The sequence below is a fragment of the Zootoca vivipara genome, chromosome 9, assembly GCF_965207765.1.
Source record: "Zootoca vivipara chromosome 9, rZooViv2.hap1.1, whole genome shotgun sequence".
NCBI lineage: Eukaryota > Metazoa > Chordata > Lepidosauria > Squamata > Lacertidae > Zootoca > Zootoca vivipara.
In genome coordinates, this window is record NC_142592.1 from 35,883,152 (window position 1) to 35,909,108 (window position 25,957).

Sequence of the window (25,957 nt, forward strand, 5' to 3'; positions counted from 1 at the left end):
ATTAAATTAAGAATTTAATTTTCACAGGGTTTGAAAGATGTGAGTTATCCTTTCTTAGGAAACCAGATGGGAGACTAATGCAGTGTATTTCACAAGCCACTGAGCAATAACTGTATGGGATCTGCTTTCATATACTTTTGACACAGTTATATTTGAACCAGTAACGCTCAGTCTGCATAGCCGTTATGATTCCCTTGAGCCATCTAGCCTGCTAAGTGGTTTACCCTCGGATGCAATGTGATGTTGCAATGAATTGCAAAATATGGGTGTTCCAGAGCCAGGATGAATGGTTTACAGCCATTTTATTTCATATGGTTTCAAGCAGATCTCCATGTGCTGGTCTTTGTGGCTTCGGCTGTCCTCCTCCTTTGCTTTCTTTTGCAATTTGCTTACGATCATTCCTCAGGCTTATCATTAAAAGCAGACAGCATTGAAAGAATTTCAACCAATTTCATAACACATTTTACATTATTAAGATTCAAAACCACAATCTGACCCAGTTCTGTTGAAAAGCGAAACTAACTTGATTCCATGTGGGTAACACTGTAGGAGTCTAATGTGTAGAGACTTTGGGCTGGGGGAGGAGGGATAGCTTGATCATGTTTTCTCCCTTTCAGCCCCTTATGAGGAATGCTTTGGATTATTTACATTAGGGAGACACACAACTCCACAAAAATGCAGTTTATATTTGATAGATGGCTGCTTTGTGTTACCAAGGAACACAATCTACTTCCAGAGATCTGTTTGGTCTTTGAAGATACAGAGATTGTCTCCTGCTATGACCCCTCCTATCTGAGTAAAAGCCAGTAATGCCCCTTCCTCCTTCCCAGTTTAGAAAACCATAAAATACAATTCCTTTACCTATAGAGTTTAGCTGTGACAAAGCTTTTCACATCTGCTGTCAGAATATTGGGACTTGATGGGCACAAGCTGACTTATAAGCCTGTTGAAATTCTGTATTAATTAGATGACAAAGATGGGAAGAGACTAAGAGAGGGGGAGAGGGAGAGGAGAGATGAAAAACAGCCCCACTCAGTGTTATCAAGCAAATTAAAATAAAGCATGGGCGGAATACATCAGGCATGTCTCATTGCAAACAGGAAAGCTCAATCTTTAGCTGGAATTTAAACAGCAGTCTCTGCTTTGCAGAAACACACGCAGTAATGTCAGACTCAGCAATGTCCCCGCTGTTGTTTACAGCTATGCTTTGGTCTGTGGAAATGTAGAAAATCAGGCGGTGGGTCCGCTTGGCTCCCCTGGCTCCGAGACAGCGAGCAAAAGAAAAAGACAGACTACACAAGCGCCACCTCACTTTCAGAGGTGTAATAGCAACAAAAAGGATGCTCAGCTTTTGCAGCATGCATTTTCTTAGTATGCATTGTGCATTCCAACAAAGTTGTTGTTAAGGAAGATATTTGCAAGTAAGGTATTGATTGATGGTGTTTTGTGTTTTCTTCTCACTGGAAAGTTTGTTGGTGTTTGACGAAGAGACAGAAGTAGGCTACAAGGCAACACCACCATATCATTAAAGGAAATAACCCCTAAATTTGCCAGTTATTGCTGAAATAACAGAGCTCTTTTTGCATCCAACTTCGATGCTGTCCGTATTGCTTTTCTTGCTGCTTTGATCTTCCACTCCATTTGTGGCTATTTGCAGGGGGTGCAGCAATTCACAGTGTGATGACATCAGATTGCAAGTGCTGTCTTTCTAGATAGAGGCAGGGCTGTTGCTGAAAGTGCCATTTCGTTCTGGTCCTCCTTCCATTGTTTTGCTATTGTTGTTAATGTTCCCAAGGTGCGGTGCTGTGAGAGTCACTTTTCCATGGCTTTGTTCCATGGTGGTGTTGTAATGTTGAAAAGCCAGCAGTCACATGGCCAGGCCTGATGATGATCATATGGATGCTTCCCACCAAAGTGGATCCCAAAGAGAAGGAACGTGCTGGGAAAGACGCCACATGGTTTAACATACCCGCAGGACTGTAGGCCTTTGAATATTCAAAATAAAGCAGAGGAATGAAGTCCAGGAAGAGTAATTCCCATGGTGCTGTTGTAGGGTAAAAAAGCCAAGAGAATTTGAAGCAGTTCCAGCCTAGTAGAGTCAGTATTTTATAACCTGGGGATGCATCCTTCTTTAACCAGCCCTGCAGCTTTGAAAAGGTTGTAGCCCCAATTTTTACTGCTTTCTTCTTTTGTTTAAAACAGGCCCGGCTCTAGGTGCACTCCCGGTGGTGCAGGGCAGGCGCTGCGCGATGAAGCCGCACGGAAGCCATAGGGCGGGGGCGTCGGGGCGATCTCCGCGCCAGGGCGCCCGACCTGCTCGAGACGGCCCTGGTTTAAAACATGTTCATCGCAATAGCTTCAAGAGCAACTTCCTATAGCAGGGGCAGGCAACCTAAGGCCCATGGGCCAGATGCGGCCCAATCACCTTCTCAATCTGTGGATGGTCCAGGAATCAGCGTGTTTTTACATGAATAGAATGTGTCCTTTTATTTAAAATGCATCTCTGGGTTATTTGTGGGACATAGGAATTCGTTCATTGTTTTTTTCAAAATATACTCCTGCCCACCACATGGTCTGAGGGGCAGTGGACCAGCCCACGGCTGAAAAAGATTGCTGATCCCTGTATTATAGTAACCAAATCTATAATGGATAATCTATAGTCATTTAGATTATCCATGGAAATTCTACTTTTGGCACTAAAATGTGTTGACCCCAAAATGAGCATGTTCACTATTGCCCCTTCAGCCCAGAATGTCTTTACTGAGCATCCATGCTGCTTTGTTTATGGGGTGCTTATACTACAAAAAGCATTCATCCTGATTTTTGTGTGCGGTGTTTACAAGTCTTCCCATTAATGATTTGTTCATCCCATGTATTTCAGTGCATTTCCTCGTCACTTCCCTAATGTGAAAAGTCATTTTTAAAGGGAGGGGGGATTTGTTGCCCTAGGGCAACAGAGCACTTTAATCAACTTTAATTGTGCAAACCTAAATTTTCAGGACATGTCAGAATCCCTCCCTCAGAATAGTGGTATTCTAGAGGCACTCTTACTTTTTCTAAGCCAATGAAAGCCTTTACATAAGATGTGGGGGAACTATGGCCCTTAAGCATAGATGGAGTCTTAGCCATAGAGGCTAGTGGTGCGGGGAACTACGGCTCCAAGTTCTGGAGGGTGCCAGGGAAGAGATGGAGGCTGGATGCAGCGCCTCCTGGCATCAGCTCGCTGCCCTAGTCCGCCTCCACCATGCCGCACTGCCCCCGGAGCCTCCTCCCTGACAGAGGAGCCACCCTCCAGCCCTGCTGGCAGTGCCACTCTCGCCTGCCATGCCGTGCCATGGCTGGAGTCTCCTCTCTGCCGGAGGAGCTTCCCTCCAGCCCCACCGGCAGCCCCACCCTCACCCGCCATGCCACACCACGCCCGGAGCCTCCGTCCCACCGGAGGAGCAGCCCTCCAATTGCTGCCCGCCCGGAGGGAAATGTAGGGGTGGGGTGGGGTGGGGTGGGGTGGAGGGTGCCGGAGGGATCTGTGCACCACGGCGCCAGATAGGCTCAAGACGGCCCTGCCCTTAAGATGTTGCTGAACTACAACTCCCATCACCCCTGGCCATTAGGCTTGCTGTGGCTGATGGGAGTTCTGGTTCAGCAACATCTGATGGGCAAAAGTTTCATCAAAGCTGCTTTACATAGTTTTCAGGCATGATGGGTGGCTATCCTCAGATTCTTTTGGTTCAGCATAGATATATTTGTGGAACCAGTGAGATAGAAGGTATTCCACATTACATCTTGTTTTGCTTTTTGTTCTTGGAAGCCCATTTTAAATTTCTGGATACTATGTTTTTGGCATTATAGTCAAACCACCCCAGGAAAAATACATTGTCAGAAACTGCTTTTTTGTGATTTATAGGGTGTCTCTGTTTGTGCTGGCTGCTGCATATATATGATTTTAGGCAGAGATAGCTGTAATATAGGTGAGGTCCTGAATTGAAGATAACTTTATTTTATTGCTTTTTCCCTTTGTTTTTTTTCTTATCAATTGTTTTATTGTAATTGGATTTTTTTTATTTTTTTATAAAAACAACATTATTCTGGCTTTTTTTGATGTGGTTTATACATATAGCATTTTTAGTATTTGCACGTGCAAATGCGATTTGCTGCATACCTTTGAGCCAGTTTGAATTTTTGCAAAGACTTTTGGCCATAAGCAGTAACAGTTTGAGCTGACATATCTGATTTTTCCTTCATGAATCACAGGTGCTGCTAGGAACCTTTGTACTGCCAGTGAGGCCTTTTCCCCCTAAGGTTCCTAGCCTTGTGGCAGACAGATCACTGTTCTGATTGCAGTGGGGAAGGGAAGAGATAAGCCCCCACCTTGGGCCGCCTGCAGATGACCATATACCTGTAGAGTTGACTACATAAACTTTGCTTTGTGTACCTTTGAGAATTCATCTGCCCTCATTTTTTCTCAGTGTGTGGGCAGGAGGATATGGGAAGAGGTTTCCATTTGTCATTCCATTTGTCATTCCCTGGATGATACAGGGGAAAGTTTCCAGCTGTCACATGCCCTCCAACATCTCACGGAGGAAAACTGGAATGCACATCTTTGGGAGCTATGTTCTTGCGGGCACCAGGTAACTCACATGAGAGCATTCCCCCCCCCCACCAAAACGGGTAACTTTTGGTGCCACACACTCGCAGGAACTAAAACAGGGCATCCTGGGGTGCAATCAAAAACTGGAGTGGCTTCTATAATCAGGGGTGTTCTGCTCAAATTGGGACGGTTGATGGGTGTGCTGTCATTCACTTGGAACCAAAAAGTAATACCAACAGACAGGAGGAGAGGGATTGATATGAGTTGCAGAGAAAGAATGGGATGGGGGAGCGGAGTATGGCTGCATCAACTTTCACAGCTCCTGGACACTTCAAGGAACATATCCTCCACCATGTCATACCCCTTTTCGTATAAAAAGGTCATTCCCTAAGGCCTTCCCAAACTGCTTTTATGGATTGCTGAAGCTACTGCTCCATTGACTGTATGTGGCACTCACTTACTCTGTAATAGCCTTCCTTCCACTGATGTTGCTCTTTGGGATAAAGATATACAGTCCTAGAAAATTGCCCTACAATAGGATATTGACAGTTCATTGAATACCCTTTGTGGTTTAAAATGACGATTGTTTGCCTTTTGGTTTGACTCATTTTAAATAGAAGTCATTTTGCAATCACAGGATGAAATCTGGAATATAAATCAAGAAGCCTCAGCAGCAGTTTCAGAGTGAAAAATGATGGGTCCTGTGTGACATGGTGCCTTATGGTTCCTGTGAATGCATTTAAATACATACATTTACTAAAGATGTCCCCTTGGAAATTTAATGCCTAGAGACATAGCTGCCAAGTTATCCCTTTTTTAAAGGGATTTTCCCTTATGCTGAATAGGCTTCCTCGCGAGAAAAGGGAAAACTTGGCAGCTATGCCTAGAGACCTGGGGAAATGACTGAAGCCTGAAGAATGACCACTAGCAACTCCACTGAAGTGATTGAAATCCACTTTTCAATCACTCTGAACTCTGAACTGATTGAAAAGTTCACTCTAGCAATAAAGGGTTGTGGTTGTCACCTGCCAATGCCTCACACTCATAAGTGAAATAGCCTAAAGTGGGGAGCACCCTCTAAAAACCATTGAAATGCCCCCACGCCTGCTCTCTGTACAATCCATACCAAAAAGACTGTATCTGAAAATATCCACAACTGGAACTGATGCTCTGGGGACAGCTGGAAGCTGGAGGATGTGCAGGAAAGTGGTGGCTGCTGCTCATCAGCTGTTAGGCAGGGATACTGAGCAGCGTAAACAAGGCAGTGCTGTGCCTTTGGTCTCTCTGGCCTCACTGGCATATATTTGGGCTCTAGGGAGGGTTTCCCCACGAGCGACAAGCAGTGTCCTGTTCTCTCCTGCCATTTCCAGGTCTGAATTGAATCATTATTTTTTATCTCCCAGTGCTGCACATATACACAATAAACTTGTGCATCTGTGTATAAGTGGGGGGGATGCCTGTACTGTATGCTAAGCTTGGTAACAAAAAACTAGGATATGAAATGCTTATAGGACACATGAATGGACAAGAACTTTTTATCTCTCTCTTAAACAAGAACAGAACAGCAAAAGGAAACTCCTGCTTCACCCTAGATAGAACTTAAAACTGCGTAATGACACTTACCACACATATCCCTCCCTCCTTATTTTTATGCGAGAATTAAAGAAGTTTCATAACAGAGAAAATCCCATCGCTACAAGATAAACCTGATTCTGTATATAACTCCCACCAACGGCAGTGTGGCAAGCCAGCTCCAGCATTCCTATGAGGTGAATCCATTCCTCAGTTCAATACTAAACTAATGCACAAATCATGGGAAAACAAATCAGAGATAACTATGCCCTGGCACTGATTTTTATCTTTTAAAGTACGTCATTCATTGTTCCCTTTGGGTTGTTTCTGGTGGCAGACTTTCCTTCATTTGAAAGGCTAGACCTTGTGAAGTAGTTTGAAAGCGATCAGACCTCTGGGGGTGTATGCTGTTGTTTCAGGAGCTGCACACCTCCCACACAGCTCTACTTAAGAAGTCTCTGTAGTATCAGGTGAGGAAAAGCCTGTCCAAGGCTTTTTGAATCTGTCATCCATACTGTGAGAACAAAAAAGGCAGACCTTATAGGAAACACCTGTGGAAACGGAAAGCAATTTAAAACCAGATGAGGAGATAAAACTCCAAAGGTGGATGTTTTACTAGGCTTCTTAATTCTCACTTGAGTTTCTGTTGTGAGTTTTATGAGAAATAGTTGCTGCGTTTTCTTTTCTTTTTGGTAATGAACTTTTCTTTTGATTGGGAGGGTCCTAGAGGACCATAAGGCTGTATTGGTGCAGCAGAGGAATGCTGTATGCACACTTTGTTCATCATTTACAATTCACAGAAAATGTATAGAGCACCTCACAAATGTTTCCTTTTCACTCTTGCAGACACTTCTAGGGGAAACTGCATGTATGGCCAACCAAACTTCTGTAAGCAACAACCTCTCCATGCTTTCAGTTGAGCATGCCCTTCTGGTCTTAAGAATCTAGAAATGTTAACGTAACTTAAAGATGGGGGAAATCAACATTAATTTCCCCATTTTTTCCTGTTTGTTTCATTTCTTTAAAGCTTACATCTTGAATATCTTCTTTCAAGTGCATTCACAACAAATACGCAACTTTTTATATACCTTGCAATCAATAAGTGTTCAAAGTACTGGCAATCAAGTAACTTTATTAGGAAGCCTGAAAATATATAGCACAGAAGATAATAAAAGTATCTCAGTGTCATGAACTGGCAGGACAATGGGGAGAAGAGGAGGGTGCTGGTGAGGCGTGTAGCCATGACTGGTACACACTGGGGCAATCTGAGGGTGGAGAAGCAGAGATTGGGGGTTTAGTAAGCACTCATGGGGTGACAGAGGATGGCAAATAGATGGAGGTCAGTTAGGACTGCCATACGTCTGAAAATACTGTCTGGGTAGAATTTTCAGAAATTGGTTTAAATGTCCAGGAAAATCCAGGGTGTATGGCAGCCCATATCAGAAGTGTTGATTTTTTGATGAATTTCCTAAAAAGCGCAACAACTTATGTGTCTGAATTTTCACTTTTTGAAATATGAGAACCCTAGGTCAGTGCACAGGAGCCAGAGGAGCAGGACGCATCAACAGAGCAGCCTCCATCTCCATGAACATGGCAGGCTCTGAAGCATAGGGAGCAGCGGGAAGGGTGCTCTACATACCTGCCAAGTTCGGGACCTAAAGATCCGGGATCGGCAGCGCGCGCATGACCGGAGGTTGCGTGATGCAACTTCCGGTGGCGCTTCGCCCTTCTATGGGCACCAGAAAATGGCAGCGCCAGCGCCGGAAGTCGCTTCCGCGCATGACCGGAAACACGTAAAAGCGACTTCCGGCGCCAGCGCCGCCATTTTCTGATGCCCATAGAAGGGCAAATCGCCACCGGAAGTCGCGTCACGCAACTTCCGGTCATGCGCGGAAGCGACTTCCGGCGGCGCCGGCGCCATTTTCTGGTGCCCATAGAAGGGCAAAGCGGCACCAGAAAAATGGCCGCCGGGCCAAAGCCGATTTAAGGGACAATACCGGGATTTTAACCTAAACGGGAGACCGCCGGGAAACGGTAAGAAAAAAGGGGTTTTCCCGGCGGATACGGGATACTTGGCAGCTATGGTGCTCTAGGAGGCTGTGGCAGGCAAGGGCATACATCCCAGCTCCCTAGCTGGCCAGGTGAGGTTGCTAGCTCTGGGAGGATCTGTGTGATTCCTCAGCTGGAGTAGGTTTGGAACAGGTGAGGCTCACCTGCCTCATCAAGCCCAAATGCTGCTGCAGTCAGCATACAAAGGATGAAAGGGCAGCAGAGCTGAGGTGCTTTGTCTGTTCAGCTTTGCATGCTGATGGACCATAGCTTGGGTGTCCTAGGAGCTCCAATGGAACTGTCCTTTTGGGGATTGAACTCCAGGTTCCCTGACCCTGGACTGGCTTCAGAGGTGGGAATCGGAACTGATTGTTGGACTTGGCCTGCTGTATTGATCCTGGACCATGTTCCCTGATCTGTTGGGCTTCCGGAGTACACACTAGCATTTGCCAGCAGGACTGGTCGCCAGGTATGCTGGGGTTCAGGACACACAGAAATGGGAAACACAAAAACCAGACTTGTGTGATATTGTTTCAAAGCCTCAAAGTCGTTTTCTCTGTGCTTTTATTATTCTGATCCTGTAGTATCCAGTGTTTGAAGCCTTGATGGAACTGACATCAGGGAGATCTGAGTTCAAGTAAATACTCACCCATAAAGCGATTGGGTAATGTTTGGCCAGTCAGTGTCTCTCGGCCTTCTGTCTTCATAGGATTGCTGTGAGGTTAAGGAGGGGGCATGAATACCCCCTTGAACTCTTTGGGGGAAGAGTAGGATAAAAATGTAATAAATAATAAAAATGAATAAGCTTTACTAAGACATTTTGGTAAAGTCATAGGAGTACAGATGTTAGAAATGCAAACATTAATGCTACCAAGCCTTTTTTTAAAAAAAGTTTTTCTTTTTTTTTATTAAATATTTCTTCATTTACAAAGGTATATGCAGTGCCTGTCCCTTTTATTTTTATGTGTATCATTTTTGTAAATCAGTTTCATTTGTTGAGACATTGGAAAGAAAGAGGGGGGGCAAGGTGGGTAGGGGTTGGGTGGGGGTGGGGTTAGGTGATGTTGTTTCACTTGATATATGTGGGGTTTGATATCAGTGTTTGTGCAGGTTCTCTTTTATTCGTTTGTGTTCTTTTGGTGGGGAGAGAGATTGGGGTTGCATAGCTGCCAAGTTTTCCCCTTTCTCGCGAGAAAGCCTATTCAGCATAAGGGAAAATCCCTTTAAAAAAGGGATAACTTGGCAGCTATGGGGTTGGCCTAGGGTGTGATTTGTGGTTAGCTGTGGTGGTCTTTATTTACATGTTTGAGTGGGGTGGGTGGGTTTTTTTGGATCAGGTTGTCAGGGGTCTATTGCTGCTGATTTTACTGTTGGATTGTTCAGGAGGGCATGTAATTGGTGTTGTGCTAACCAGGGCATTTGGATGTTTTCTAGTTTGTCCTGTATTTCTTGTGTTGACATAGGTTTGTTGTTTTTATAGAAGTCTATTAGGCGGAATTTTGTTTTTCTTAAAGATTTTCTTAGGTCATAGTTTTTTCTGCCAAACAAAGGTTCCATGTTAGGATGCAGGAACACGCACCTTTTCCTGCTCAAGGGCCACATTCTCTTGAGCAAACTACCGAGGGGTCACATGCCAGTGATGGCCAGGGCCAACACACACTTTTTCACCCATGCATGCACATCCATTCATGCTCATACTTTCTTGCAACTGGTGTGGATGGTACAAGATCAATGTAATGTAGCCTGATTGACTAGCTCCAGTCAAAATACTAACAGCTGCACTTCAAACCAATTGAAATGACTTGCTGTCACTAGCCTTTATTAGCTCTCCACAATTTATCTTTTTCACTCTTCAAAGTAGGAAACTCTGTGGCTAGTCTTTTTCACAGAAACCTGGCTGGTGTGAACTGTTCCGTCTTTCCCAGTTCTGTTGAAGCTATGCACCTCCCACTAGCCCGAAGAGCAATAAATGTGACTTAGTCTGACCAAATGTAAGGGGAAATCTGAGTTATAACAGCCTGACCACAAAATATGCAAGAGAGTATCCATTCCAAGCCCAATGTTAGCTTTGAAATTAAAATGTGATTACTATTGCTGAGTAGTCTGGAAAAGGGCTAAGATGGAATTACTCACACATTTGTGATTTTATTTTTGCATATATTTAAAAGGAGGCTTTAAAAAGCATTTTTTTCAACTCTCTTGAACTTTTCACTAATTTTCAATCCTGATTTGAAAAGTGTGGTGATGTTCTTGTGAATCTTGCACTTAGCAAAGTCGATGCATATACCCTCTGTAGATAAATCCAGCTGGGCTGTCTTGACCCAAGTAATGTTATTTACTGAAGGACAACAATGTCATCAACAGTTTGCGACACAGCATACTGTTGTCCTATTTACAGCACATTATCTGATGCGTTCTCCTGTTTTGTGTGACCTTGTTTGAGGAAGTAATATAAGATGGAGAAATTTTATTTTATTTTATTTTTTTAAAGAAGTACTGTGGGGTGCGGGTAGGGCACTGAACAGCACAGGAAAGTTGAAGTTTGGTTTACGGATGATGTTTTATATATAAATCAGTAAATTATACCAAACTTTTGAAAATTCTTCTCGTCTCTAACTTGCACTTTGGTCTCTTAGCTAACATACTAGTAACAACTAATTCAAAGCTAGCTGCAATGTGTTGCCTCCAGATATTGTTGAACTACAACTCCCATCATTCCTGATCATTGGCTAAGGCTGATGGTGGCTGATTCCAGCACCATCTGGCTGGCATCCCATTGTCTAACCCAGGCATCCCCGATATTCGGCCCTCCAGATGTTTTGGACTACAATTCCCATCATCCCTGACCACTGGTCCTGTTGGCTAGGGATCATGGGAGTTGTAGGCCAAAACATCTGGAGGGCCGCAGTTTGGGGATGCCTGGTCTAACCCCTCCTCTAGCTACATTTCCCTGAAGGAATTGCCAACATGTCTCTTCTCAGAAAAGGAAAGGAGCTTTGACTGTAGATTCCAAATTGTTGTTGTTTAGTCGTTTAGTCGTGTCCGACTCTTCGTGACCCCATAGACCATAGCACGCCAGGCACTCCTGTCTTCCACTGCCTCCCGCACTTTGGTCAAACTCATGTTCGTAGCTTCGAGAACACTGTCCAACCATCTCGTCCTCTGTCGTCCCCTTCTCCTAGTGCCCTCCATCTTTCCCAACATCAAGGTCTTTTCCAAGGATTCTTCTCTTCTCATGAGGTGGCCAAAGTATTGGAGCCTCAGCTTCAGGATCTGTCCTTCCAGTGAGCACTCAGGGCTGATTTCCTTCAGAATGGATAGGTTTGATCTTCTTGCAGTCCATGGGACTCTCAAGAGTCTCCTCCAGCACCATAATTCAAAAGCATCAATTCTTCGGCGATCAGCCTTCTTTATGGTCCAGCTCTCACTTCCATACATCACTACTGGGAAAACCATAGCTTTAACTATACGGACCTTTGTCGGCAAGGTGATGTCTCTGCTTTTTAAGATGCTGTCTAGGTTTGTCATTGCTTTTCTCCCAAGAAGCAGGCGTCTTTTAATTTCGTGACTGCTGTCACCATCTGCAGTGATCAAGGAGCCCAAGAAAGTAAAATCTCTCACTGCCTCCATTTCTTCCCCTTCTATTTGCCAGGAGCTGATGGGACCAGTGGCCATGATCTTGGTTTTTTTGATGTTGAGCTTCAGACCATATTTTGCGCTCTCCTCTTTCACCCTCATTAAAAGGTTCTTTAATTCCTCTTCGCTTTCTGCCATCAAGGTTGTGTCATCTGCATATCTGAGGTTGTTGATATTTCTTCCAGCAATCTTAATTCCGGCTTGGGATTCATCTAGTCCAGCCTTTCGCATGATGAATTCTGCATATAAGTTAAATAAGCAGGGAGACAATATACAACCTTGTCGTACTCCTTTCCCAATTTTGAACCAATCAGTTGTTCCATATCCAGTTCTAACTGTAGCTTCTTGTCCCACATAGAGATTTCTCAGGAGACAGATGAGGTGATCAGGCACTCCCATTTCTTTAAGAACTTGCCATAGTTTGCTGTGGTCGACACAGTCAAAGGCTTTTGCATAGTCAATGAAGCAGAAGTATTTTATTTATATGTGAGTATTTGGAATGTAGATTCCAAATACTCACATATAAATATTTTAAATACATAAAAATAAATTAGACATATTTCTAGGAAAAATCATAGTGGTGCTCAGCAATTCAGACTATGAGGGTGGGAGTGCAATGCAACTAGGAAAAAACATTACATCTGAACAATTAATACAAATTACGTCCAATTCTGCTGGAAGATTACAAATTTTTATTACATTTCTTTGTCTAGGCAAGCAAGCACAAACAATGGTCAGCTTCTCTAGGAGAGAATTGCATACAATTGCACTGATTATTTTTAAAGGCCTCTGGACCTTTATACAATGAATGGCTATGGTATAAATGTATAATTATTTCTATGCTTTTAGCTGCTTTTGAGTTTCCATGTAGATGTGCTTGAAATAAATAATGGTCATATGTGATTTTCTCCATTTTTGGAGGATATGCTCTTGATTATCTAGATATTGAATCAAGGAGTGTTGCAGCAGTTTAATTTGCTATAACTATTATTTTTAGTTGCTAGTTAAAAAATACTTAATCATCATTCTGAAGAAAATGTTGCATATTTTTCACCTCTCCCTCTCCCTTGCTGCACTGGAAAAATGGGGGGGGGTAATCTCCTATAAAAGTAGGAGGCAATTATTCTCAGTTTTCCCCTATTTTTCTAGGCCTTCATGTCTCTGGCTTTGCTACTTGATCACTGGACTCCGCTCATCCCTTCACTGGTATCCACATTGTGTCCTTGCATGTTAAATTTCAAGATTTACAAGGTAAGTCTAACCATCTGCACTCCTATGGCATTATGTACAATTCTGCAAACCCATCCACACAAAAGTTTATGACTGCATTAGTTGGTGAGGTTCTTGAACATGTTATGTCACTTCGGTGAGCAAGAATATTCACAAAAATAATTGGGATGGACAGGTCCAAATACATTAGCTGTAAATGTCCCTGCAGTACCACTGAGGCTTGCTCTCAGCTCCACCTGTCGGAGAAGCAACTACTGTCTTAAGAGCAGGGGTGTGCAACTTGCAACGCAAGGATGTGACCCTCGTGTTTTGATTTTGTGGGGTGCTTAGCGTAGTTTCATGTAGGTGGCAAGGAGGGGGAAATAGGGGGAAGGGTGGCAGGAAAAGTGGGAAAATGGGGTGCTTCACACACTCTGGCCTACCCACTTTTGCTTCTGACCTCTCTTGCTTTTGACTGACTTGTGGATCACTGGCTAGCTGCAAGCAGTTGGGGATAAAATCACTCAGCTCTGTAGCCCAGTGTTACGAGATTATTTCCAGTTGATGGTTTGAGTGGGGTGGCCATGTGGATTCTGAGTATAATGAATGCATTGTTGCATGATAAAATGGTGCCCACTTCCCTTAAAGAGGCTGTGGTGCATCTGCTCCTTAAAAACTCCAGTGCTATTTGTTTTGGCATACTGTTCACCTACCACACATACACATGGGCAGACACAAACACATGCATCTTTCTTAACTGATCCCAATTTTAAAAAACTCACAGAAACTTAAATTTAGATTGCAATTTAATGTTAATTTAATTGTGTAAAAGCACACTGGTTTTTAGTTTTCTTTTTAAAGATTTGGATAGCATTTCAAAAAGTTATGCTGTTCCTTTACCAAAGTCATTTGGTATTTCATATGCCTGCCTCTGTGAAGCATTTCTCTCTAAGGTGAATAGGGCAAACCAGCTAAATTGATTCAGAGGTCAAAGGTTAATCTAGGGTTAACATTCTTTCATAATTGCATTTCACTTTGAACCGCCCCAAACAAAACCCTGAGCACACTCCAATTTAGCATATATGTTTAATAAAAATGGACAGCCTGAGAGCCTTTTAGACCCAGAAATGTATGTTCACATCAGGTTTGCTATTATTATTTTTCCTCCCTAAATGACAAAAACCAGATGACACTCTGCATTGCAAGTTCATACTAGCCCTATATGGTCCTTCATCCCCCCCTCCCCATGATAACTTTCACATGAGAGAGAGAAAGTAGGGGCAGGTTAGCAAGCACCACCAATTCCAGCCCCCCTTTGCAACCCTCCACAAGTTGTAGAGTGCCTTTCTGAAGTGAAGAGCCTTCGCCACTCATGGAGAGACAAGGGACCAAAATTTGGCAATCATGTCTTCCACCAGAGAATCCTGAGAACTGTAGCTGGGTGAAGATTTTGAAAGTTCACTTCAAGATTACTCAAAGAGCTACAGTTCCCAGAATTCCCGGGGGAAGGGGAAATGCTATTAAACTAATTTAATTCTATGTTGCAGATATGCTCTCTGAATGCTGGAAACAGCAATAAAATGAAAGCAACAGTCTGCTAAGGAAATGATCAGTAGCTGGGGATGTACTAAAAAGTTCAAAGTCTAACATCTTTGGCCTCTTCAGTACATTGCCTGCTCACAGGTTATATTGTGCTGACAATAAAGAAAAGCAGCAGGTAAATGGAGGCTCCTTTCTCTTTGGTAACTTTGTCTCATTTGAGAGCCTTTCATTTCTGTATTTGCAGTGAGCATTACATACCTGAAGCTCTTATGCAGCCTTTCCCAACCTGATACACTTCAGTTATTTGTTAGACTACAACTCCCATCATCCCTGACAATTGGCCATGCTGATGGGTTGATGGGTCTTGTAATCCAACATCATCTGGTGAACACCAGGTTGGGGAAGGCTGCTCTAATGTCAAGAAGGTTGCTTATAAAATGCATGTGTGGGCTGCATCCAGTCTGCTAGGGCCTTCCTTTTCCCTCTTACCTTCAAGTGGAATTGACACATATGGGTTGTCCAAGCATTCATTGTGGACCCCATCAACATTACAGGCGAAGCATTGCCTGCCTCTAATCTATGTAGCTGGACATTGGTGCTAAATAATTCATTTAATGAGTGTTGTTGTTGTTTAGTCAACGAGAACAACAATTACCAGACCTTTAGAAGGCATCTCAAGGCAGCCCTGTTTAGGGAAGCTTTTAATGTTTGATGGATTTCTGTATTTTAGAATTTCTGTTTTGTTGGAAGCCGCCCAGAGTGGCTGGGGGAACCCGGCCAGATGGGCGGGGTATAAATAATAAATTATTATTATTATTATAGTCGTGTCCGACTTCGTGACCCCATTTAATGAGTACTTATGATTTATAATAAAATGATTTATAATAAAAGCAATAATGACTGTTCAATCCATTACTGCTGTTATTATATATTAACACACATTAAATTAATGCATGAAATCATACACATTCCATTACTTTTTAAATAAGTAAAATATATTTGTTTTATTATGCTTTTCCATATAACTGTGGTTGATTGACTTGAAAGAAGCAGAATATAATATATCTCTGCTCAAATTGTTTTGATAAAAGATGGTTAAGCTTTAAAATTTCCTCCAGTATTTTCCCTCTGAATACTTGAAACACCCAAAATCCCCTCTAGGGATTATAGTTTTTATTATTTCCCCATACATTTTTGTAATCATTCCTACTGCTGATTGTATATGCCTGTATATGCCTCAGCACATTTTGCAGCTTTCACTACACCGTAGGCAAAATTCTTCTTTTATTGCTGCTATTTCCCACCTCCCTGTTTTATGTGCCAGAAATATACACCTGGAAAAGGTAATGAATACTGAATATGATCATACTATTTCCACAGATTAAAATTGTTTTAGGCAAAGAGAAATGTCTCAGCTAAGCAGGTTTGAGCTAATTTAGACAAAATGTGGATTTCTTGCCCCCTGAGCATATGTTATATTTCCAAAGTGTTCGTTTTAACAAAAGGAAGTTCCTAGTGCTCATTGTTGTGGAAGAAAAGCCTAAAATATGCAGGGAACATGTCAAAAGTTATGAAATGACAAGACCCCTTATAATCAACCATGACTAGAGCTGCTCTATATGCTTTGGAGGGGGAAAATATGCAGTGGGAAGCCTGCTCTACTTGTGTGGCCTCCATGCATGGTTTAGTACTCTTACCCTGTTGGGCTCTAAATCACATGGGGAATGTTCATGAGCAGGCCATTTAAAAATAAATTTTAACTGAGTGCCTGTAGTTCACCCGCATTGTAGCCCCAAAGCTCTTCAGAGGTCCCCACTTCAGTTTGGGGCACCTCAAACACATCCCATGTTGCCTTGGACAAGCCCAGAATCCCTCACTTTCATCAAATTTGGGATCCACCTAAATGTACTGCACATCCCTAGTACTGTGGAACACTGCTGATGTACTTAGAATACAGCTACTAAGTGTTCAAAAACAAGGCTCATGATTTTATTTCAAATGCTTTTTTTTAATACACAAAAAATGTATGTTTACATTTATTACAATGTATTTCATATTTGCAATATCTTGAAATGATTTATTTTTTCTCTTTCATAAAGTTTTAGTCTATTTATATACCACATTTCCCACAAACACATCTGTGCTCAAGGTGCAGTCTAAATACAGTAGTACAGTAAGTAACCATGATACATAATAAAAGTTACAGTATCACTGCAATGTAACACTAAAAAAATTCAACAATTAAAAGTTCACTGGAAATATATAAAAATAAAGCTCAGGTAACAATATCCAGTAACTTCATATCGAAAAGTAGCCCCAAAGCCGATGAAATTGGCACCTTGAAACCCACCCACCAATCTTTAGTACCTCAGTTCCAGAGGCCATTTTCATTAGAATTCTCTGACATCCATATTTACAGGGGGGTGGGAATTAAACAGGCCACTAACATGTTCATTAGGCAAGTGTAGATGTAGAATTAAGAACCCCAGTTTCAGAGTCAAACCCTGGAATTTTCCAATCAAAACATTGAAAATGAATAGATGCATAGCAGTGGAACGGATGGTCATTAGCAGTTTTCATACACCAAAATTTTCCCCATTATCTTATAAACAAACCATTATTTTATTTTAAACTATTTATATTTCTAAAACTTTCCTCTCAATTATTTTTCACTTTTAGTCCACCTCCTCCTATCCCCCGGCTCCTCCTGCCACGAGAAGGTCCCGGGGCAGATGGTCGTGAGGTGGTCCTTATTATAGTTAAGTTTTCCCCCCACCTTCCCCCTCTCCTCCCCCCAAAGCCTCCGCCTGCCACCAGGAGGCTCCAGGATAGAGAAGAGGAACAGAGGCAGTAAGCCGCCCCCAACTGTCTGATTCCACTTACATTTACTATTTTACATTCACTTACATTTACTATTTTACTACCCTAAACATTTTCTTCAATTCACAGCTACATATAATTTTACCCTCCCTAGCCTAAAATCTTCTCCAAGAAAAATTCATATAGAGTAGCTATTCATTCCTTTAATTTCTCAAGTATCATCTACATCTTCATCTGTTCCTGCCTCATCCTCCCCCCGGTCTCTTTTCCCCAGTCGATCCAGCAAATTCCATAATACAGCCTGTGTTCAAATCCATATTTATTCAATATAACCACTACAATTTCATTTCTCATCCCACTCCCTTTCTCATATAATTCACCACCCAAATTTTTGTTCTGCCCTCCTAACTCCATGAGATCTCTCTCTTGCCATTCCCAAAACAACACATTTTCCCTCCCTCTTTGTAAATTCAGTCCCAAAATTAATTCTTGTTCTTCCGTCCCTGCAGTCTCAAAGTTCCCCGATGCGCCTTTATGAGTTCACTCTCCTTCTTTTTCCTCTTTAGAGTCTATTGCCTTATCTTCAGGGACCGATTCTTCATCTTTTCTTTCCTCTACTGTAATTTCTTGAATTTCCAATCCAACTTCCTTTTCCTCGACGAATTTCTCAGTCTTTTCCAATAGCAAACTAAACCAATGCTGCCCATTTATAAGTTCCCATAGCAGGTTTAGTACTCTCTGTTGAAAACCAGGTGCAGCTCCGGATGTTGACATTCTTTCCAACTTCAAGGGCAGAGCTGAGATTAGAGAACTAGAAATAATGGAGTCCAAATTGGCTAAAAAAGTTTCCATATAGATTCCTTTTCCAAGCTTTAGATTCTTGTAGCCATTCGGTAAAAGAACAGTTGCAGTTTTTAATGCCAGCTGTCAAATGTATCTATTCACACCATTGCAACAGTTCACACTCTGGGCAATAAACACATTCCATTCCATTGTGACATCATAATAGGGTCTTGCTGATTCTCCTGGGGTGCCAATTCCAGGGCAAAGGAGAGGCTTTTCCCAGAGCCAATTGCTGCTTTTTGCAGGGATTTTCCTTTAAAAAGACTCTTCCCTCCTTCACCCTGCCTAAGAGGGGAATTTATGTTCATTCCTTGGAGGTTTAAAGCTCTCCAAATTCCTTTCCGGCTTCGGGACATGTTACTGCTTCCCAGTCAATCAGTGGGTAGAGATCGACTTCCGTTTTTTATATCTCTCACCCATGGCCAGATTTTCCTAATTTTGATCCGATAAATCAATTTACTCACTGTCTGTTGCTTTTGATAATTTTCCTTGGAAGAATCAACCGCTGTTCTCTCCCAGTCGCGCAGCTTTGCGCTGTCAGAGTTAGCGATCTTAGTCTGATACACCACAGCTCTACCCTCTCACTCTCAGGGGCTCAAAACAGAGCCTTACCAGGGAGGGGAGAGCCCGCTTTCGGCGCCCACCAGACGTTGGGTCCCCAAAACGCTCGATCTGGGCCTCTTCTGTGGATTCTGCTGCGCTGGAGCGGTCCCCCCCCCAACACCTCTGAAGCACCAAGGTCTGCTCCGCTGAACAGACCTCCGACTGAGAAGATGGCGTGGTTGACCAGAAGTCATGACTTGTACATACAACTTGAGCTCTACACTTTCTTGCTTTAAGGTATGGTTAGGATCACTTCCCAATGTGCCACTCTTCCATTTTCCCTATTCATCACTCCCAGCACTGCAAAATTTAAAGAAAACATCCCTGTTCTAGTTAGAAGAGTTAACCAAAATACTGATGCACAAAAAGCTTTTCAGTTCAACAGTGATTTCAGAATTTCCAGTTTGTCTGCCAGAAAGACAGCATTGTATTGCAATTTGCGAATCCTGGACGAGTCCCCTAAACTGAGAAAAAGGTCAAGCTTCCATAAAGGACATGCCTTTTCCATTACTCAAGTGAGGTTTCAGTGTTTCAGTGACAGATATAATTCCCAACTTTATATCTTTATTCCCAGAAATGTATTCTCCACATATCTATATTTCTGGCTGGGCAGGCTCTTGTTTCAGCTACTCTACCTTTACCCCTCAGTTATCTTCTCTGCCTTAAGTGTTAGTGCTGCTGACATTGACATTAATTTTCTGGATTTCAGAAAGTTAGTCTTTATTTATTGCACTCTGACTTTCTTCAAGGATCTCACCAAACATCTTGATTTCTTCTATACTTCTGCAATGCTTGATCCTTTGTAAAAACTTTAGTTTAGCTCACTTAACTACTCACATTGTCAGGCCTAGTTCCTTGGGGATCCATAACTATTCCTCTATTTGGCTTTCTACGGATATCAAAGTTTATTGCATTAGCCATATAGCCATAGCACACATAAAAGATCAAACAGGCAACTGTCGCACAACAACATAGAATACAACAAATACAACTATAACATTAAATATAAAATCCAGCTGAGTGCGACTGGTAAGGTAAAAGACAAAGCAAGACATGTTGACTGTGAGTATAACAGGGATTTACATAGGACTAGGGCTGGGCAAGTTAGCCAAAATGGTAGCCCTGAGTTTCAGGGCCGGTAAAATGTAGATGGCCACATCGCGTGAAACCAATGGGTTGGCGTCCACCAATAGGTACTTCATGTGGTCGATGTCCCGTGTGATGGTCGTCGGGGTTGAAGAGAGAAGCCTGGATCTAACTGAGGCATATAAAGGACAGTAAAAGAAAAAGTGTATATAGTCCTCAATCTTTCTCTCATTGCATGGGCAGAGTCGAAGGTTCAATGGTGTGTTGGGAAAAAACGCCATGTAAGAATGCTGTGGGGATGACGTGGAATCGAGCTAGTGTGAAGGTCCTTCTTAACATGCTGTTTGTCAATTCGCTCAGATAGTGGGCCAGAGATCTAACTGCCTTCATGTGGGGAAGCCACGTGGAGCGTTTGGCCGCTTTAGATTGTGCTAGATCGAAAGCTTCATCCCTAGCTAGGATCCAACTGCGGATTTTTTCGTTTTCCCATGAGGTCAGGGCAGCAAAGTCTGGAAGGGAGTAGCGGTCACAGATGAATTACATGGCCTTAGACCAGGTACTGCTGCTGGTAAGGGCTGTAAAGGCTTGTTTAACTAGTCGGGAGTTTTGAATTTCTGCAAGGGAATTGTAGTAGATAATTATCCTGGTATGGGCTTTAGCTACTATAGATGGTAATCCCAATTCTAGTCTCAATTGGGTGGCCATGGACCCATTAGGGAGGCCCAATATCTTTCTTGTATTTGGCTTTCCAAAACACAGGAAAGCTCAGGTTATTTTCTGGTCATCAAATGGACCAAATTTCACCTCATTCAGCCACCCTTAATTTCTCATTCTTATTTTAAAGTTCTACCTTAGGTTAGATGTCTAAATATTACTTATAAAACAGCTTAGGATAGAGACAGGAGCAGCTATTACGGCAGTGGCAGTGCAGAGCCGGCCTCTGGCAGCTCCACCACTACCAGAACAGTGCCATGAAACCAATCAGTTGCTCTTGTGCTACCCAAAACTTGCCATTGCCCTTCCTCAGCCCCACACTTTCCTGGTAAGCATCCACTGCCAGAATACCAGCTCTGCAGCTGTGCCATGCCATTTTGGCTGCTCCTGGATAAAAATCTGAATGTTCATTGGTCTTCTGTTCCATAAGATTGTTTTCTGAGATATGAAATATCAGAGGCAAATTGGTTTACGAGTTGGGAAAGCACTGCAATTAGTGCAGGTTTTTATATGTCTTTAGTGGAGTTGTAATATGATACAAAGATACTGGAAACAAGTTCTGGAGATAAATGATCAAGGACCAGGGGGCCACACTTATTTTGGATCATAAAATTGTTTTGCTTAATAGCTTGGATAATTCTCTACAAATTTCTGTAAGACTTTTGGCTCTAAATCTGTTTGTAGTGGCCAAAAAACGGTTCTATCCTGGAAAGCTCCAAAATGTTATCAAAGCCCTAGGAACTAGAGAAATTGATGGCTGATACTGTTCAAAAGAGAAATGCTTCAGTATTATTAGGGGTTAAGAAAGAACCTTTACTGTAATGTCCTTGTTGATTTCATTGTTTAGGACTAAAATTTGTTTCTGTAGAAATCTTATTTTTTTATTTATATTATTTGACACCTATTTTCCCTGCATTCAAAACAGATATATGTGTGTATATGTACACAAAAGCAAACAGACATGTATTTTTGACAAAGATGGAGATAAGCTGGCAATGGGAAATGCTGATGGCTTACCAAAGAGGGCCTTGCAGCACAATCCTGTACATGGGAGCTTTGAAATGAGGTGTACTGTGTTCAATAAGGCCTCCTCTCAAGAAAGTGTGGATATTAGTGCAGCCTTAAAGACAGAGCCATTATTGTCCTAGTTCTGCTTTATCAGGCAGACTTTTATTCTGGAGGGGAAACAGTAAGGCACAGATGTTTGCAATACATTTTTTAAGGATTAATATATGGAATTAGACAAAGTATATAGCTTAATATCTTTTCACAAAAGCACTGTTTCTTGGGATTGAGTTCTAGAGTGACAGGCAAATGAAGTGAAGTTCTAAGTGGCAGCAAAAAGCAGTTGGCTGCTAACTTTGGAGATCAACTCAACATTTGGAAAAACTTTGACAGGAAGAGCAGTTCAGCAGTGGAAAAGATTCCCATGAGAGGCGGGAATCTCCTTGGGAGTTTTTAAAGCAGCGGTTGGATGGCCACCTGTAACGGATGCTTTAGCTGAGATGTCTGCATTGCAGGGGGTTGGACTAGATGACTGTTGGGTGCCCTCCAACTCTATGATTCTTTGAGTATTTGCTCCGGACAGGCTTATGAGGAGAACTTCAGGTGATGAATCCAATTTTGTGTAGTTTTATTAGGTGCTTGGAAGTAGAACACCAAAGAGTTGAAAGCATGTTATGTCAGCTTTGTCAAAGTATTGTTATTTTTTTAAAGCATCATGCTTGGTCTGTATCATTCTCCATCCTCCTTATGTTCTTGTAACACAGACAAGTAAATATATTTCCAAGAAATCTTAGCTGAGAAGGCTTTTGCAAAACAGTCTGTCTCTTCTTGATGCTCTACAAGCAAAAAGTAAGTGATATCAACAAGGACAGATGATGGAAATAATCCAGAAGAATGTTAGACACACCTAAATCCCACTGAAATGAAGTGTTAAGTCCCTTTGACATACTGATTGTCCCTTTGACTTGACTTCTTCTCTTTTAAATAGGAACCAGTGAAGGCAATGAGTGTCTGCAGGCGGTTGGAAGATGGATAGCGGCTACCAGATTGAGGTTAAATCCTGACAAGACAGAAGTACTGTTTTGTGGGGAAAGGAGGTAGGGTGGGTGTGGGGGACTCCCTGGTCCTAAGCGGGGTAACTGTGTCCCTGAAGGACAGGTGCACAGCCTGGGAGTCATTTTGGACTCACAGCTGTCCATGAAGGTGCAGGTCAATTCTGTGTCCAGGGCAGCTGTTTATCAGCTTCATTTGGTACGCAGGCTGAGACCATACCTGCCCGTGGACTGTCGCGCCAGAGTGGTGCATGCTCTAGTTATCTCCCACTTGGACTACTGCAATGTGCTCTATGTGGGAGTTGTGGAGCTGCCATAATCTTAAAAATGGCACACAAATATGTACAACACATTTATTAAAATAAATACCAGATACTAGTAAACATTCCCCTTCATGGATCAATGCCTTGTCGTGGCGAAGGGGCTTGAATAACTCAGAGAAGCTATGAGCTATGCCATGCAGGGCCACCCAAGATGGACAGGTCATAGTGGAGAGTTTTGACTAAACATGATCCACCTGGAGAAGGAACTGGCAAGCCACTCCAGTATCCCTGCCAAGAAAACTCCATGGACAAAGACAACAGGCATATAAAAGTTATGACGCTGGAAGATGAGCCCCTCAGGTCGGAAGGCGTCCAACATGCTACTGAGGAAGAGCGGAGGACAAGTACAAGTAGATTCAGAGCTGATGAAGCGGCTGGGCCAAAGCCGAAAGGACGCTCAGTTGCGGATATGCCTGGAAGCGAAAGGAAAGTCCGATGCTGTAAAGAAAAATATTGCATAGGAACCTGGAATGTAAGAACCATGAGTGGAGGTAAGCTGGATGTGGTCAAAAATGAGATGACAAGAATAAATATCGACATCCTGGGCATCAGTGAACTAAAATGGAAGGGAATGGGCGAATTCAGTTCGGATGACTATCATATCTACTACTGTGGGCAAGAATCCTGTAGCCGAAATGGAGTGGCCCTCATAGTCAACAAAAGAGTGGCAAAAGCTGTAATGGGATGCAATCTCAAAAATGACAGAATGATCTCAATACGAATCCAAGGCAGACCTTTTAACATCACAGTAATCCAAGTTTATGCACCAACTACCGGTGCTGAAGAAAGTGAAATTGACCAATTCTATGAAGACCTACAACACCTTCTAGAAATGACACCAAAGAAGGATGTTCTTCTCATTACAGGGGACTGGAATGCTAAAGTAGGGAATCAAGAGATAAAAGGAACAACTGGCAAGTTTGGCCTTGGAGTTCAAAATTAAGCAGGGCAAAGGCTAATAGAGTTCTGTCAAGAGAACAAGCTGGTCATCACAAACACTCTATTCCAACAACACAAGAGACGACTCTACACATGGATATCACCAAATGGACAGCATCGAAATCAGATTGATTATATTCTCTGCAGCCAAAGATGGAGAAGCTCCATACAGTCAGCAAAAACAAGACCTGGAGCTGACTGTAACTCAGATCATCAGCTTCTTATAGCAAAATTCCAGCTTAAACTGAAGAAAGTAGGAAAAACCACTGGGCCAGTAAGATACAATCTGAATCAAATCCCTTATGAATACACAGTGGAAGTGAGGAACAGGTTTAAGGATTTAGATTTGGTGGACAGAGTGCCTGAAGAACTATGGATGGAGGCTCGTAACATTATACAGGAGGCAGCAACGAAAACCATCCCAAGGAAAAGGAAATGCAAGAAAGCAAAATGGCTATCCAACGAGGCCTTACAAATAGCGGAGGAGAGGAGGCAAGCAAAATGCAAGGGAGATAGGGAAAGATACAGGAAACTGAATGCAGATTTCCAAAAAACAGCAAGGAGAGACAAGAGGGTCTTCTTAAATGAGCAATGCAAAGAAATAGAGGAAAACAATAGAATGGGGAAAACCAGAGATCTGTTCAAGAAAATTGGAGATATGAAAGGAACATTTCGTACAAAGATTACCATAATCAAGGACAAAAGTGGTAAGGACCTAACAGAAGCAGAAGACATCAAGAAGAGGTGGCAAGAATACACAGAGGAATTATACCAGAAAGATATGGAGGTCTCGTACACCTCAGGTAGTGTGGTTGCTGACCTTGAGCCAGACATCTTGGAGAGTGAAGTCAAATGGGCCTTAGAAAGCATTGCTAATAACAAGGCCAGTGGAAGTGATGATATTCCAGCTGAACTGTTTAAAATTTTAAAAGATGATGCTGTTAAGGTGCTACACCCAATATGCCAGCAAGTTTGGAAAACTCAGCAATGGCCAGAGGATTGGAGAAGATCAGTCTACATCCCAATTCCAAAGAAGGGCAGTGCCAAAGAATGCTGCAACTACCGCACAATTGCGCTCATTTCACACGCTAGCAAGGTTATGCTTAAAATTCTACAAGGCAGGCTTAGGCAGTATGTGGACCGAGAACTCCCAGAAGTGCAAGCTGGATTTCGAAAGGGCAGAGGAACCAGAGACCAAATAGCAAACATGCGCTGGATTATGGAGAAAGCTAGAGAGTTCCAGAAAAACGTCTACTTCTGCTTCATTGACTATGCAAAAGCCTTTGACTGTGTCGACCACAGCAAACTATGGCAAGTTCTTAAAGAAATGGGAGTGCCTGATCACCTCATCTGTCTCCTGAGAAATCTCTATGTGGGACAAGAAGCTACAGTTAGAACTGGATATGGAACAACGGATTGGTTCAAAATTGGGAAAGGAGTACGACAAGGTTGTATATTGTCTCCCTGCTTATTTAACTTATATGCAGAATTCATCATGCGAAAGGCTGGACTAGATGAATCCCAAGCCGGAATTAAGATTGCTGGAAGAAATATCAACAACCTCAGATATGCAGATGACACAACCTTGATGGCAGAAAGCGAAGAGGAATTAAAGAACCTTTTAATGAGGGTGAAAGAGGAGAGCGCAAAATATGGTCTGAAGCTCAACATCAAAAAAACCAAGATCATGGCCACTGGTCCCATCACCTCCTGGCAAATAGAAGGGGAAGAAATGGAGGCAGTGAGAGATTTTACTTTCTTGGGCTCCTTGATCACTGCAGATGGTGACAGCAGTCACGAAATTAAAAGACGCCTGCTTCTTGGGAGAAAAGCAATGACAATCCTAGACAGCATCTTAAAAAGCAGAGACATCACCTTGCCGACAAAGGTCCGTATAGTTAAAGCTATGGTTTTCCCAGTAGTGATGTATGGAAGTGAGAGTTGGACCATAAAGAAGGCTGATCGCCGAAGAATTT

General features: G+C 42.6%; 2 long non-coding RNA genes across 3 annotated transcripts in view; one reads left to right on the forward strand and one right to left on the reverse strand.

The window, feature by feature from the left end:
* Positions 1-23,099, forward strand: part of LOC148684592 (uncharacterized) — a 49,876-nt gene extending 26,777 nt beyond the window's left edge. Inside the window, exons 3-4 of one of the 2 annotated variants that reach the window (XR_015945942.1) lie at positions 12,995-13,096; positions 22,656-23,099. This is a non-coding gene — a long non-coding RNA (uncharacterized LOC148684592). The remainder of the gene's footprint in view (positions 1-12,994; positions 13,097-22,655) is intronic. The other variant, XR_015945941.1, reaches the window with a different exon arrangement.
* The window catches only part of LOC148684593 (uncharacterized), a 178,013-nt gene continuing 168,639 nt past the window's right edge, over positions 16,584-25,957 (reverse strand). Inside the window, exon 5 of the long non-coding RNA XR_015945940.1 lies at positions 16,584-22,503. This is a non-coding gene — a long non-coding RNA (uncharacterized LOC148684593). The remainder of the gene's footprint in view (positions 22,504-25,957) is intronic.